The following is a 16967-nucleotide window of genomic DNA, read 5'->3' on the forward strand; positions in this document are numbered from 1 at the left end:
TGAAGTGATGACACTGGGTAGCTGTGTGTGACTGGCTGGAAAGTATCACGTTTCTTTTTAAAACTAGGGTGGTGGCTTTAAGTGGGACCAGAGGAAAAAAAGGTTTATAGCAAAACCACACAAATGCTGTTTTAAAATAATAATTGACTAAAGACGTCAACAGATTAAATTAATAAAACTGGTCTACGTTATTGTAAGACAGGTTTGTCAGGATTGCAGTACACACAATATATGGATGATCATCCTGAGCAAACATGTTTGAAGAGATGTCTCCAACCCAGTGGGCTGGCATGCTATCAGAGCAACACATACAAAATGCTGGAGGATCACAGCAGGTTAGGCTGCATCTGTGGATCAAAGCAGAGATACTCCCACACACGAGCTGGGAAATAACTTTGGAACATTTTTGCTCTGTAACACCCCAAAGGAGAAAACAGGGTTCAAAAACAGGAAGCATATCATTGTTTTTTAAAAAAAGCAACTGCATAATCGGGCTTCACAGGAAGCGGGATAGCAGGTCATGTCTAACAAGTATCGGTACTCCCTACTTGTGAAGACTAGGGAGACTGGAGAGTGGAGAGCCACAGAACAGTCCAACGGGGCCCTGGAGGCTGTCCACAGTTGAGGGAAGAGCAAAGCAGAAGCATGATAGTGATAATTATAACTCTATAACTAGGGGGAAAGATAACATCCTCCACGGCCTACCTGGTAAAGGATATCTTACAAAGGCTGGAGAGGAATATTGGAAAAGAGGACACAAACACAAGAAAAACTGCAGGACTGTTGGAAGTGTCTCAGCTTGAACTGTCGACTATTCACTCTTTTCCATGGATTCTGCCTGGCCTGAGTTCCTCCAACATTATGTGGTAAACCATGTATACCTGTCTGAACACGCCCCTCTGCTGACTGCTCCTGTGGCTCCTCCCACAGACCCCTGTATAAAGGCGATTGGGGCACTGCTCCTCCCTCAGTCTCCGAGATGTCATGCTCCCCTTTTGCTGCTCATAAAAGCCTATCGTTCACCTCCCGTCTCCGAGAGTTATTGATGGTGCATTACATTATCTGTGCGGTGCCTTGGAAAGGAGGAAGCTATTCCAGTTGCTGTGGTCCATATTGGAACAAACAGTACAGCCAAAATTAGGAAGCAGTCCTACAAAAAAAAAATTACAGGAGCTAGGCTGTAAATTAAAAATCAAACTTCAAAAGGTAATATCTAGGTTACGGCCCGAAACATGCGCAAACTGGAATTGAAGCAGACAGATAAAAAAAATCAATGAAGTAAAGAAGGTTCTTTCTCATGTGATGATGATGGCAGTAGTTCTGAGATTGACTCCAAATGAATGGAAATGGGGATGGGGGGGTGGTAAAAGCTTTAAACCAGTCAAAAGGAAATAGGGATCTATGAGGAATGCAAGCAGTCGAAGCATAGACACAACAGGAAAAATCAGTAAAGGAAAGAATGAAGTAAAGGAGGGCATTAAAGGATATATTAGTTATAGAACAGGAGGGTACTAAAATAATTAACCATTAAATGTAAGGGAATCCAATTAAAAATGATTAAAATTTGTGTTATAATTTTTTCTCTGATTCCATGAAAAGGTAGCAGATGTATTGCTACACAGTTACTAATTCATTAGATGAAGGCATAATGCCAGATGACTAATGGCACTTGAGATGGCAAACATAACATGTCCTGGAGGTTATAGGCCAGTTAGCTTAACATTATGGGAAAATGGTGAGAAAGAGGAGAAAACATTGTTTGACCAGTCGCTTAGAATTTTCTGAGGAGATTAAAGGGAGAACCAACAGTGATAACACAGCAGCTATAATTTAGCCAGAGTTTCAAAAAGGCTTTTCATGAATTTCCTTCAAAGTACATTGAAGAATGTTAGAAAATGTGGAATTCTAGGGAAAAGTAGCAAACTAAGGATTGTTGGCTGTCTTCAGGAGTGAAGGGAGAGAGACTGGGTGGTGGTGGCCAGTGCCTGGATCACTGTTGTTTATAATATACATTAATAGGACAAGAAAGCAATTTCAACATTTGGGAACAATATCAAGTCATGGAGCGAAGGAAACTAATACACAGGGCAGCATCCAAATAAAGGGAGATATTTAGTTTGCAGAATAGGCAAATCGTTAATGAAGTTCAGCATACGGATAAATGTGTGCTAGAACATTATGGCTGGAGAAAAGGCGCAAGTCTCTTTACTTGGGGAGCTGAAGGTTAAGGGGGTAGAGAAATGAAATGATCTGGGTGTGCAAATACAGGCTGCCCCAAGTTATAAAAGCCTGACTTATGGACATCCCTACTTACAAATGAGCATCTATAATATTAAATTAAAAAGTCCTTTGCATGTGCATAGGAGTGCTTCCATACAGCAGAACTAGTTTCCTCTCTCCTTCACTTTGTTTTTTCTTATGTCTTCTATTTGTGATTTTATGCCATTTAGTACGATACTGTAAAGGTAACCTTATTGAGTGATTTTTGTGTATTTTCTAACTCAAGGACAAAGTAAACTTAAAAGCAGAAATCATTCATTACCTGCCTGTACATCTAATGTTCCACAGTTCGCAGGATCATAAAGAAAGCAAATTGAGCTCTAGCATTTATTTGCTGAGGGACAGGATTGAAAGTTAGAGAAGTGCTACTACATTAATGCCAAGCTTCACAGTTAGACAATTAAGATGCACACTGTTCTGGTCACCATATTAGGAAAAGGATATAGATAAAGGAGATAGCATTCAGAGGGGTTTAAGATACAACAAAAGTTTTAAAATTACACAAGGCTGAACAGAGTCATAGTCACAGAAGAGTATAGCACAGAAACAGCCCCTTCAGCCCATCTAGTCTGTGCTAAACCATTTAAACTGCCTTACTTCCACTGACTTGCACCGATACCAGCCTTTCATACCCCTACGAACCATGTACCTATCCAAACATTTTTTTAAAGTACTAATATTCAATATGTGCTTGAATATGCAGGTACTGAGCCTGAAAGCTGCAGGTACACCCAAGAGGAGTGGGGTGTCAGGGCGAGGACTGAGCCGCAAAGCCACGGTGTTGCCTAGCAGGCATGGGGGGGGCCGGTCGACGGATGTTATCAGGGGGCTGGGTGGTCCGCACTATATATGTGCATGTCTGCATTGAATGTTTTTACTGACATTCTGTATGGGTTTATTGACTTGTACTTACAAGGACTGGGCATCAAGCCATGGTGTCACGGGGGGAGTGGCTGGTGGGCATTCGGACTCTTATTACTTGATTGTGATCTTGTGTGCTCACCGTGTGTCACTATTGGTAATGTGTCTTTGCACCTTGACCTCATAGTAATGCTGTCTCGTTTCACTGTATTCATGAGTACGGTTAAATGACAAATAAACTCGAATTGAATTAAACACTGAAATTGAGTTGCATGCACATCTTGTGCTGACAGCTCATTCCACATTCTCACGACCCTGAGTGAAGAAACTTTCCCTCATGATCCCCTTAGACATCTCACCTTTAACCCGTAACCCATGACCTCTGGTTGTAGTCTCACCCAACCTCAACAAAAAAAAGCCTGCTTGCATTTACTCTATCTATACCCCTCACAAGTTTGTATACCTCTATAAAGTCTCCTCTCAATCTTCTCCATTCCAAAGGATGAAATCCTAACTATTGGATCTTCTCTTATAATTCAGGTCCCAGCAACATCCTTGTAATCTTTCGCTGTACTCTTTCAACCTTATTTACATCTTTCCTGTAGGTAGGTGATGAAAACTGCACCCAATGTTCTAAATTAGACCTCACCAAAGTCTTATACAATTTTGGCAAGATCATAACAAGGTATATTACTGGGTGAAGAGTCCATTTTATCCTACAAGGGAATCATTCAACAGTTTTATAACAGTAGGGTAAGAAGTTGTCCTTGAATCTGGCGATTCGTGTTTCTGGGTTTTTTTTCTCTTCCATCTGATGAAAGGGGAGAAGGGAGAATATCCAGGGTGGATGGGGTCTCTTTGATTTTGTTGGCTGCCACTGCACAGGATCTGAAAAAGTTGCAGGGGCTTGTAATCTCAGCAGTGCCATCATAGGCACTGACCTCTCCATCATCAAGGACAGCTTCAGAAGGCAATGCCTCAAAAAACCAGCATCCCTGAGAAAAGAACGTCGAGTATTGCTTTCAAAATTGTGAATATTTTGATCCAGTGGATATGGAATGCTTTCAAGAGGTGAAAAATATAATCAAAGACAATCATTTTTAAATGACCATTAAGAAGTCTCAGAAGGAATTCAGAACAGACTCCTTTGAGCAATGACGGAAGAGAATGAATGTGGACTCCGCTACCATGTTGAGGTGTAGGGTACAAATATACTTATGTGGAGGTTTGACAATATGGTGGAGAAAATGACATTGACAGAGTTGAGCATAAGTCCCAGGATGGACTAGTTGGTCTGTGTGGCACTTTTTAATGTAAACAACCTAATAGAGTTCACTTTATCTGGCTAGAACCCAGCATATGGCTGGAATTTGCTTTCAGATGTCACCCTATCAACTGACGTTGTTCTTCATGTCAGCATCTGAAGCTATCAGGTTATGCTGATGGGGGATCACAGTAGATGGATGCTTTTATCTGGCAGCGATTACATAGCTTGCTGAATAGTGCTCCTGAGGAATCTCAGTACGCAGACATTTAAAAGATTACACCATCCTAACTTGCAGTTAGAATCACACAACATACTAGGAAAAGACTGTAACCAGTGCACTAGAGGAAGAGAGTGTGGTTGAAATGAATAACTGTCCCAATTATATGTCTATTCTAAAGTCACAACAAAATGAAGTCTACAACTCAATGAAAGATATGTTCCTTGCTGTTATACAGTACTTATTGTTCAAATAAGTAATATTAGTGACTTTTTGAAGAAAGAGCCTGGAGGCACTTTGAACTTGACCTGCAGCTCTGACTCTGGCAAAGCTGATAAGTAAAAATGTGCCACATACAAAGTGCTAGAGGAACTCAGCAGGCATTTACAGAAAGGAATATAATTAACATTTTGGGCCAGGACCCTTCATCAGCACTGGAAAGCAAGGGGAAGAAGCCTTCTTATTCTTCCCCCTTATTCCTCTCTATAGATGCTGCCTGACCTGCTGTGTTCCTCCAGCATTTTGTGTGTGTTGCTCAGGATTTCCAGCATCTGCAAGATCTCAAGTTTATGAATAAAATGTGACAGTATTTATTTATTTGAATGGAGCTGTCAAACCCTGTAGAATAATGTATGTGCAGGTAAGTGATTACTTTAATTGTAATAATTTAAAATTATTTGTTGCAGTTTTAATCTACTTTGTTGATTTGTATTTACTTTTATCATTTTAAAGTGATATAAAACATAAGGAATAGTTTTTAATGTCATTGATTGTTGGATCAATTTAAAATAGAACAAAACCTAAAAGTCCAACCAGCAAGCTAGCTGTCAAGGGCTATCATGGTGTACAGGAGGCAGAGCCACAGTTTAAGATGCATTAAGTCCTCTCAGTACTCATGGTTACATGCATTTCACCTACAACTCTCAAATGCAGGTATTGTGGTGGCAAGTCCAGCTGCAGGCCAGGGCCAGGTTGACCTGGCTCATCATATGGAATGAAAAAACAACAGGTATTCTGGTGCTTTCAAGAAAAATTGTAAATTTCCGAATATCAGACAGCAACCCATAAAGAGATCAGTTGTTTAGTACAAGAATATGAAAAGAGTATGAAGAGCGATGGAGTGAACTGTCAGGTGAAGTAGCTGAGATAGGCTATAGGCCCAACAGAGGCAAATAGGACTAGCTCAGGTAATAATCTTGGTCGGCCTGACCAGTTGGGTGGAAGGGCCTGTTTTTTGTTCCAGGATTCCTTGACTACATGACAGAGAGTAGAGCAAATTTATTCCAACTGTTCAGAGCCCTGGTGAGGTCAAATCTGGACTGTTGTGTACAGGTCTAATTAAAGGAAAGGTAAATGGAATGCAGCATTTAGTTTGGGTGAATTCCCTTTGATCTGATGATCGGGTTAATCAGACTGATTCTCACACTGGTAGGTTTTGTCATAAGTGACTAAGCGAAAAAGGTCTGAGCTCTCGAATTTGAAATATGAGAGATGCATTTATTGACACATACAAGATTCTCACGCATCTTGATAGGATAGATGCAGAGTTTATGAATCTCTGAGCAAGGGGTCACAGTCTCAAAAGGTGAGCCATTCAGGAATAAGTTGAGAAGAAAAGTCTTCACCTAGAAATTGATGAAATTCACTAGTCATTATGTCATTTAAGGCGCAGCCACAGAGTATTTTCAAGACAGAGGATTAAAAATGCCTTTAAATGTTAGGGGAATTAAGAGTTTACATGTGGGGATATGGTGGAGTGGTAAAAGATCAGCTGAGAATTAAATGAAATGCTGAATAGACACAAGGAGCCAAGAGACCTACTTCTGCTTCTATTCTATGTCCTTATACTCTCTTCAACTTGATTACTGGTCCAATGAAGTTTTGCATTTCATTAAACACTCACTTTATAATTAGTGACATCCATTTGTTTCTAAATAATATCCAAATGATAATCTTCACAAAACTAGCCTGCACACTTGGGCCAAAACTTACCTTGCTTTGGAATAGACAATAGCAGTATTTCAATAACAAAGTACTTGGAAATTAGAAATCTGAAGTATACAACCTTTCCAGTAATCATCCAAAAATACCTCAATTTGCATAAAATATCCTTTCCTAAATTTAATTAGCATGCTTCTAAATTATTTCTCTTCCTTAAAGTGTGGTTACCTTTGCTATTATGAAATTTCAGTAAACTGGACCATCCTTTTTCATGCCCTATTCTTCACTCTTGCCTTGGACTTGACAAACTCTACAGAAATCCTTCTACTAGTTCAATTTTTGCACCATATGGTTTGACTCAACGATCACTAACATTATTATTGTATTATCCCAATGTTTTTTTTTGCCATAAGCTTCCCTTATTTTCAACTACATGTCCCACATCAAAGAATGCAATCAATGTAATGAGAGTATGTGGAAGGATTGAACACCTATACTTTGTTCAACTTGATGCACATTCAGAGACAGTGCAAGAAGACTGAAATTTGTGATTCACTAAGTTATGGATAGTATCTTCATGTTAAAAACAGAGAAATAATGTTGTTGGGAAAGTTCTTTCTTGTAAAAATTGTTTAAGTTTTTTTCTTGTGGAGGCTGCTTATATGATGCTATGTGTCTGTGCTGCTGCAAATAAGTTTTTCATTGCAACGGTGCATACGTGCATTTGTACATATAACAATAAAGTCAACTTTGACTGTATTGTAAACAGAGATGCTGTGAGCCTACTAGCAAAGGAAGGATCATCATAGCATTTGTTTAATGTTACACTTGCATTCAAAGTGAACAGAGCTACATACAGCTCAAGTTATCTCAGTTTTTGGTTCTTTGATTTTAGTAAGATAGTAGGAAATGCATTATACTTGACCTTGGTATTATTGACCTGGAAAATGACAGAGGTAAAAAAGTCAAACTTACAGTTTGCAACACTTTCAGCAACCTCTTGAAAAGTTTATATTTGGTATGGAAATAATTTAGCTCTAACGTGACTCTCTTTATTGTTAGATGTCTCAGGAGCAAAGAATGAACTCAAAGGTGAGGCATTTGATAGCACTGGGTTTTTGATGTTGTATTCTACTTTGAATCAGAGGTGGAAAATTTGGAGGGGTTCAAAACAAAAATGAATGCATTTTTTAAAAAAAGGAGTCTAAATGGGCCAACAGAATGTACTTAATAAAAGTGATAACTGTGCCATATATTGGGTATGTACTGTATTATGTTGATAAAGTATACTCAGAGACCTGGAATAATAACAGAGAACTTGAAATCAAGTCCCACCTCAGCAATTCGAAGATACATTTAGAATTCAGGAGTAAAAAACTTTAATAAAAAATAACCACAAACAGTCAGACTGTCATAAAATTCAGTCACCTCACTAATATTGTTCAAGATATGAAAATTTGTTACTCAGCTATCTTATATGTGATTTGAGCCCCACACCAAAGTCAGCTTTTAGCTGACTTTTGATCTGGCTAGAAAACCAGAAAACAATAACTGCTAATTTTACCAGGGATATCTATGTCTCAAGAATGAATTAAAAGAAAATGATAATTTTATAGTTATCAGAAACAGTTAGTCAAAAATGATTGTCATTCCCAGAACTGAAGCCACACAATATGCACCATACAAATGTTGACTATAAATATATATTTTTCTGCTCTAAATGTAACATAGGTCAAGACTCCCAGGAGCCTCTTCAACTTAATGGATGACCCATTAAAATTGTGCTGAAACAGATCTTTAAATATGATGACTGCAGAAGAAAATGATAAAAATTAAACAGATCCATTAATATTATTAATAACTAAATACTGTAATTAAGTAGCTCTCATTTCCCCCAATGTAAAGGAAGATTGTTTCATGTCCCTGCCTTATAAAATAAACTAGTCCTCGATTATAAATAAAATAGCTCAGATATTGAGGCAGAATAAAGATTTATCTGACAAATAAAACTTATTAATGTTAAATCAAAGCACTGTTAATCATAATCATTTTGTCAAAGATTAAGTTGTAGAAGCATCAATGACCTAGATATGAATTTTGCAAAGCTAAGTTGCTGAAAAGCCATGGTATGTCTTTGACTTGCTGAACTTATTTCTTTAACAAAAAATATCAACCTTTAATGGCTGCATTTTCAGTACACAGTAGGTATCATTTGTCTGTTAGCAGATAAATATATCCAAGTATTTTCTTCCAAGTACAAAGTGTAGTAAAGTAGATTGTCAGCTTCATAAAAAAGGTACATTTTAAATACTGCACAACCATTTAGGAGGGCATTTCTAACCCTTGAGTAATACATTTTCTTTAAGCAGCATAGATAATTCTATTACATAGTATATATTTCAGTCAATATTTTCAATGTTCAATGTTCCTATGATATGCTAAGGCTCGATATATTTGCCCTTCCTTTGAAAAATGGTTCTTAGCTTTTCTGAACTAATGCATCATTCAATAGGTATCTTTGTACAAAAATAATCATAAGTTACTGGTTTTCCAAACCTTCATTTTCAAAATGCAACAACTCATTGATTTTAAGCATGCATGTCAAAAATTACTGATACTTTCCAATCAGAAAGCCACTTTAATCAAAGCTTTAAATCGCATACTCACATTGAAAGGTTGAATAATTGTCCATTAGTAATCCAGTTTTAATAAAACACTGATTCAGCAATTGGCAGTTTTACTTCACTTCTACTAAGTCTGTCGATAGCTGTAGCCTCTCCATCTCTGGGGCATCTGCCTGGCGCTAAACCCACAAAACCGATATGGACTCATGTGTAACACGTAGATTTTTATTGAACTAAGCCATGTGCTTGACAGAACTGACAGCATCGGTATGCCCCAATTTCGAAAGAAAGAAAGAAGCCAAAAGAATTGCAGCAAAATGAATCAGTGGCACGACACACATATAGCCCACTTCCCCACCCCCATACACCAAACGTCACTGTTATGAAGTGCTTTAACGTTCTTTCTGCAGTTGCCTTAATGATTCATTATGTAAGGGTCTCTCGACACCTGCTGCCTCTGCATGGCAACGCAGTGTTTCTGTCTCATATTCAGTGAATTAAAATATTTCAACACTACACATGCATTTAATAATTTATGCTTGAGGCTATGAATTAAAAGAGTCTTCATTTCTTGTCCAACATGAAGTGGAGGAAGAGATTTCATTCAGCATTAGAGTCATCTTCTGACAAATAAATTGAGTACATCTTTTCTCATATCTCTATCTGCAGAAATTACCCACTATGGAAATAAAAATGAACAAGGTACATCATTCACATGACCAGGAGGGAAGATTCATTTTCAGAGAAGGTAAAATGATATGATGAAATATGTTAATTATTGACACTTGTTAGAAACTAACAAGAAATAACATTGAGGGAGAAATCTAAACTACAGTCATTATCCTTCCATTCCTCCTACAGACAGGGATTTGGTACAGTCCACTAAGCCATGCAGTTATGATGCATTTTTAGAAGAGATTTCAGTTCCAGATTCACCCACGTGAGATTTCTATCCTTTCGTTAATGTATTTATTTAAAAATCAGTAAATGTATTCTTCTCAGAGACAAAACAACCCTAAATACTGCAATCTTATTGCAGCCTACATTTTAAAAATTATGATTAAATTATTTCATCAAAAAAAATAGAGCTTATACTTTGAAGACATGGCCAGGTATCATTTATTCCTGTTTCATGGCTGTCTAAACACAAGTATACCTCTTACTCAGCACTTCCTTAATGCCAGCGAATAAAGTCACGATTCTTCAGACCTCATGTTTCAATCATCAGTTAGCTGATTTCAGTTCTTGCAGCACCACAGATAGTCTTAGCAATTTTAGAGTTATGGGGCAATACAGTACAGACATAAGCACTTCAGCCCACTGAATCCACGCCAACCAGGTGCCCACCCAGCTAGTCCCAATTTCCTGTGATCAGCTCGTATCCCCACCCTTCCATTTAACTATCCAAATGCTTTGTAAATGCCTCAGTCACTTTCTCTGGCAACTCATCATCTTTGTGAAAAATGTTGCCCCTCAGGTCTGTTTTAAAACTTTCCCCTCTCACCCTACATTTTTTTTTGACTTCCTTACTCTGAGGAAAAGACTATTACCATCCATCTTATCTATGTCTCTCATAATTTTATACGTTACTATAAGGCAACCCCTCATTCTCCTGTGTTCCAAGGAATAAAGATTTAACCTGGACAATCTCTCCCTATAACTCAGGCCTTTCATTCCTAGCATTATCCTTAAATCTTCTCCTCACTGGTCCCAGTTTAACTACAGCTTTTCTACAACAGGGTGATCAAAACTGTGTGCTGTACTCCAAGTGTGGCTCACCAATGATCCATGCAACTCCAATGTGTTTCAGCCGCTATACTCAGTGCCCTGACTGATGAAAGCTAGTATGCTAAACACCTTTATTGCCACCCTGCCCATCCCTGATGCTGCTTTTAACAAACTATGCACTTGCACTCGGAGATCTCTCTGTTCTATTACATTCCAAGTATAAGCCCTACATTGGTTAGACTTTCCAAAATGCATCATTCCACACTTGTCTGTAATGAAATCCATTTGCTACTCCTTGGAACACTTCCCTAACTGTTCAAGATCCCCTCACAGTCTACAGTAACCTTTATCACTATAAAAACACACTCCTAATTTTGTGTCATCCTCAAACATACTGATCAGGACTTGTGCATTTGTAATTAAATCATTTGTATAAATAATGAATAATACAGACCCCTGCAGCACACTAATCACCAGCCTGCATTCTTACAAAATATTTTCAATCACCACTCCCTGCTTCCTACCTTTCAGTCAACTTTGAATCCACTGAACTAGTTCTCCCAGGATTCCACTGGACCTAATCTTGCCGAACACTATCAAGATGACCTTGTAAAAGGCCTTGTTGAAGTCAAAACAGACAACATCTGCTCCCCTACCCACATCTACCGTTTTATTTACCTCTTCAAAAAACTCCAAAATATCTATTAAGCACAAAGTCCTGGTGACTCCTCCGAAGTAGACTCTGATTATCCAAATGCTGGTAGATCCCGTCCCTCTGAATTCTCTGCAGTAACTTTCATACAACTGATGTTAGGCTGACATCAGTTCATTGGCTTGTACTTGCTACCCTTTTCAAACAGAATATTGATAACCTTCCTTCGTGAACTCATCACAAAGCGGATGAGCTTAGAGCGTGGATCAGTACTTGGAGCTATGATGTTGTGGCCATTACAGAGACTTGGATGGTGCAGGGGCAGGAATGGTGACTTCAAGTGCCAGGCTTTAGATGTTTCAGAAAGGATAGGGAGGGAGGCAAAAGAGGTGGGGGCATGGCAATGATGATCAGAGATAGTGTCACAGCTGCAGAAAATGAGGAAGTCATGGAGGGGTTGTCTATGAAGTCTCTGTGGGTGGAAGTTAGGAATAGAAGTTGTCAATAACTCTATTGGGGTTTTTTTTTAATAGACCACCCAATAGTAACAGGGACATCGAGGAGTGGATAGGGAGACAGATTCTGGAAAGGAGTAATAATAACAGGGTTGTTGTGGTGGGAGATTTTAATTTCCCAAATATTGATTGGCATCTCCCTAGAGTGAGGGGTTTAAATGGGGTGGAGTTTGTTAGATGTGTTCAGGAAGGTTTCTTGACACAATATGTAGATGAGCCTACAAGAGGAGAGGCTGTACTTGATCTGGTATTGGGAAATGAACCTGGTCAGGTGTCAGGTCTCTCAGTGGGAGAGCATATTGGAGATAGTGATCACAATTCTATCTCCTTTACCATAGCATTGGAGAGGGATAGGAACAGGCAAGTTAGGGAAACATTTAATTGGAGTAAGGGGAACTATGAGGCTATCAGGCAGGAACTTGGAAGCATAAATTGGAAACAGATGTTCTCAGGGAAACGTACCGAAGAAATGTGGCAAATGTTCAGGGGATATTTGTGTGGGGTTCTGAGCAGGTACATTCCTATGAAACATGGAAAACATGGTAGGGTTCAAGATCCATGGTGTTGTAAATCTAGTCAAGAAGAAAATAAGAGCTTACGAAAGGTTTAAAAAAAAAACAACAACAGTAATGATTCGAATCTAGAAGATTATAAGGCTAGCAGGAAGGAGCTTAAGAATGAAATTAGGAGAGCCAGAAGGGGCCATGAGAAGACCTTGGTGGACAGGATTAAGGCAAACACCAAGGCATTCTACAAGTATGTGAAGAGCAAGAGGATAAGACGTGACAGAATAGGACCAATCAAGTGTGACAACGGAAAAGTGTGTATGGAACCAGAGGAAATAGCAGAGGTACTTAATGAATACTTTGCTTCAGTATTCACCACGGAAAGGGATCTTGGCGATTCTAGGGATGACTTGCAGTGGAATGAAAAGCTTGAGAATGTAGATATTAAGAAAGAGGATGCGCTTTTAGAAAGCATCAAGTTGGATAAGTCACTGAGACTGGACAGGATGTACCCCAGGCTACTGTGGGAAGCGAGGGAGGAGATCGCTGAGCCTCTGGCAATGATCTTTGCATCATCAATGAGGATGGGAGCGGTTCCGGAGGATTGGAGGGTTGCAAAAGTTGTTCCCTTATTCAAGAAAGGGAGTACGGATAGCTCAGGAAATTATAGGCCAGTGAGTCTTACTTCAGTGGTTGTTAAGTTGTTGGAGAAGATCCTGAGAGGCAGGATTTACGAACATTTGCAGAGGCATAATATGATTAGGAATAGTCAGCATGGCTTTGTCAAAGGCAGGTTGTGCCAGATTGAATTTTTTGAGGATGTGACTAAGCACATTGATGAAGGTAGAGCTGTAGATGTAGTGTATATGGATTTTAGCAAGGCATTTCATAAGTTACCTTGTGCAACGCTTATTGAGAAAGTAAGGAGGCATGGGATCCAAGGGGACATTGCTTTGTGAACCCATAACTGGCTTGTCCACAGAAGGCAGAGTGGTTGTAGACGGGTCATATTCTGCATGGAGGTCGGTGACCAGTGGTGTGCCTCAGTGATCTGTTCTGGGACCCATTCGCGTCATGATTTTTATAAATGACCTGGATGAGGAAGTGGAGGGATGGGTTAGTAAATTTGCTGATGATACAAAGGTTGGGAATGTTGTGGATAGTGAGGAGGGCTATCAGATGTTACAATAGGACATTGATAGAATGCAAAACTGGGCTGAGAAGTGGCAGATGGAGTTCAACCCAGAGAAGTGTGAAGTGGTTCATTTTGGTAGGTCAAATACAATGGCAGAATTTAGTATTAATGGTAAGAGTCTTGGCAGTGTGGAGGATCAGAGGGATGTTGGGGTCCGAGTCCATAGGACACTCAAAGCTGCTACACAGGTTGACTCTGTGGTTAAGAAGGCATACAGTGTATTGGCCTTCATCAATCGTGGGATTGAATTTAAGAGCCAAGAGGTAATGTTGCGGCTATATAAGACCCTGGTCAGGCCCCACTTGGAATACTGTGCTTAATTCTGGTTGCCTCACTATAAGAAGGTCGTGTTCTAAGGTAAGGACATGTTCGGCACAGCTTTGTGGGCCGAAGGGCCTGAATTGTGCTGTAGGTTTTCTATATTTCTAACTCCAACAATGACTAATGAAGCAAATATCTCCACAAAGGCCTCAGTCCTTTCTCCTCTAGCCTCCTATAAAATCCAAGGATGCACTCAGTCATGGCCTGGGATTTATCAACCTTAATGCAGTGTAAAGCTGCAAATACTTTCTCCCTGGTAATACAAATATCTTCCAAAACATCTCCACATGTTTTTCTGCCACCTGCATCTTATGGGAAATCATGATTTTCCCCCACTCGGTAAACACTGAGGAGAAATATTAATTAAAAATCCCACCCATCTCCTGCAGCTCAAGATGCAATTGGACCTGCTGATTTTTTTATTCTTTGTACAGCAAAGGAACCTCTTGGGATCTTCCTTAACATTATCTTCCAGATCCATCTTATATGCTCTCTTTACCATCTTGGTTTCCCTCTTAAGATTATCCTGAGTCCTTCAAAAGTTATCAATGGATTCACTCATCCCTGACCTTGTAAACCCAGTATATGTTTCCTTTTTCTTGACCAGAGCTTCAATCCCTCTGATCAGCCAAGGTTCTGTAAAACTTGCCAGATTTAGCCTTCACCTTCACAGGAACATGGTATGCCTGGACTCCTAATATCACACTCCTACAAGCCTCCCCCTTGCTACTCATTCTTTTCCCTTGAAACAGCTCACCCAGTTGAGCACTGCTGGATCCTGCCTTATTCCCCCAAAATTAGCTTTGCTCCAGTTTATGACCCTAATCTATGGACCTGCCCCATCCTTTTCTAATACTTCATAAAACTAATAGAATTCTGATCAGTAAAGCCAAAGTGCTCCCTGGCTGCCACTTCAGTTACTTACCCCACCTCATCTTCTCAGATAGTATTGCACACCCCCAAAGAGGGCCCTTGAAAAATTGCTCAGGAAACATTCCTGAACACATTTCATAAATTCAACTCATTCAGGCCATTAACACTCTGGATAGTCCAGAGAATTATCAGGGAAATTAAAACCTGCCATTAACACAATGCTATTGCTCTTACAACTATGAGCAATTTCTCTACATGCCTGCTCAAGTTCCAGTTGAATATGGGAGGGGGGTGGTCTATAATACAACACCACTGGACTAACCATCGCCTTCTTGTTTCTACGTTCTACCCAAAAGGCCTGAAGATACCCCCCACCCAAAAATAAAATCTTTAAGTACTGCTGTTCCATCTTCCCTCATCAAAAAGGTGACAGTACCTCTTTGTTTATCTGTTCCTCTGTCACACCTGTAGCATTTGAGTCATGGAATATTGAGCTGCCAGTCATGCTGTCCTCTCAGGCATGTTTCTGTTATTGCAGTCCATACTCTGAGTTCGTTCACCTTACCTGTCAAACCTTACGCATTGAAGTAAATGCAATTTAACTGAATAGCCTTTTCCTTGCATTTACAGTGACACTGGCTAGTCTGACTACCTGCTCTTGCTGGCTACTGCTCCTTGTCCCAAACCCTTCCAGTCTAGTTTAAACGCTCATGTGTAGCACAAACAAATTTCCCTGCCAGGTTATTGATCCAAGTGCAACCAACCCAGCAGTCCAAGAACTTGACTCCCTGTTTCCTGCACCAGCTCCTCAGCTGAAAATTCATCTGGCCTATCCTTCAATTTCTGACCTTAACATCACATGGCACCAGGAGTAATCTGGAGATCACTGCCCTCAAGGTTCTGCTTCTCAACTTATTTACCCACCTCCCTATACTCATTCTGGAGGATCTCGTCCCTTCTTCTAACAGTGTCATTTGTATCAATATGTATTGTAATGACCTCTGGCTGCTCACCCTCGAGTTTTTTTGAAGGAGAGTCAGTGGGAATTTCGAATGGAAGTGGTGTTTAAGTATTCCATTCCAACTAAACAAGGCACGTAAAGGCATTGAGCCTTTTGCCTGGGTTTGGATGTAAGGCATCTCACAATTCCTCCACAACCCAGAGGTTAAATAGTTCATGGACATTCAGGACTAAACTATTCATCAGAATTACCTTACCATCAAGAATGCAAACAACTTTCAATTTTCCCATAATCTCACAAAAGTAAATTAAATCCTCTTTATAAAAACAACTTGCATTTTTATGTATATCACAGGCGACAAATCAGTCAAAATTATATTAAACTAACAAAGAAAATTGAATCAGATATCTCCACAGAGTTAATAAGCAATCTTATAAAAGGGAAATATTGGAAGGCAGTCACCAATGGGAATGAGAATTGAGGGACTGTACTAAAAATGGAATCGAGTGAGATTTTGCAGGGATTTGAATATGGGGATCAGAATTTTAAATTCAATGGCATATAGATCAGGAAGCACATCTACAAAAAGAACAGGCGCAAGTAAGAAATTTATGATCAACTAATTTTAATTAATGTTTAAAATGTCAGGAGGCCCGGATGGATCAGATATGCTCGAGAAATACAGAAATGGGGTCAAGGGTCAGGCAGGCTCACGACAAATACTGAAATGGGTAAGGAATCACACACTGCCTGACATTTAATGGACTGATGTGCAGATTCTGTTGGTCTACATGAGAGAAAAGAGTGAAGAACTGTCTAAGTGGCAATCATGTGTGTGTGTTACCTGGGAACAGGTAGCTGTGGAATGCCAATACCCTTTGTGCAGTGTAAGTTTGGGCAAAGCTTGAAACTATAAAACTTATCCCATTTGCTCCAGGCTAATTGATATAAAGAATAATGTTTCATTAGTCCTTTATTTTTGGTATCTATCCATGAGATTTTAAGAGTTTTTGCACAATTTCCAAG

At 39.4% G+C, this 16967-nt stretch overlaps 1 protein-coding gene across 14 annotated transcripts in view; it reads right to left on the minus strand.

The window, feature by feature from the left end:
- The window catches only part of lrrc7 (leucine rich repeat containing 7), a 584278-nt gene that overhangs the window by 382471 nt on the left and 184840 nt on the right, over positions 1–16967 (minus strand). For 2 of the 14 annotated variants that reach the window (XM_073063126.1, XM_073063122.1), the window contains exon 1: positions 9234–9380. The exons of the other annotated variants lie outside the window; for them this stretch is intronic. The gene's annotated coding sequence lies outside the window, so the exon portion shown is untranslated. Of the gene's footprint in view, positions 1–9233; positions 9381–16967 lie in introns of those variants that run through there. 14 annotated transcript variants of the gene reach the window in all.

This window comes from Hemitrygon akajei, chromosome 12 (genome assembly GCF_048418815.1).
Source record: "Hemitrygon akajei chromosome 12, sHemAka1.3, whole genome shotgun sequence".
In the NCBI taxonomy this organism is placed as follows: Eukaryota; Metazoa; Chordata; class Chondrichthyes; order Myliobatiformes; family Dasyatidae; genus Hemitrygon; species Hemitrygon akajei.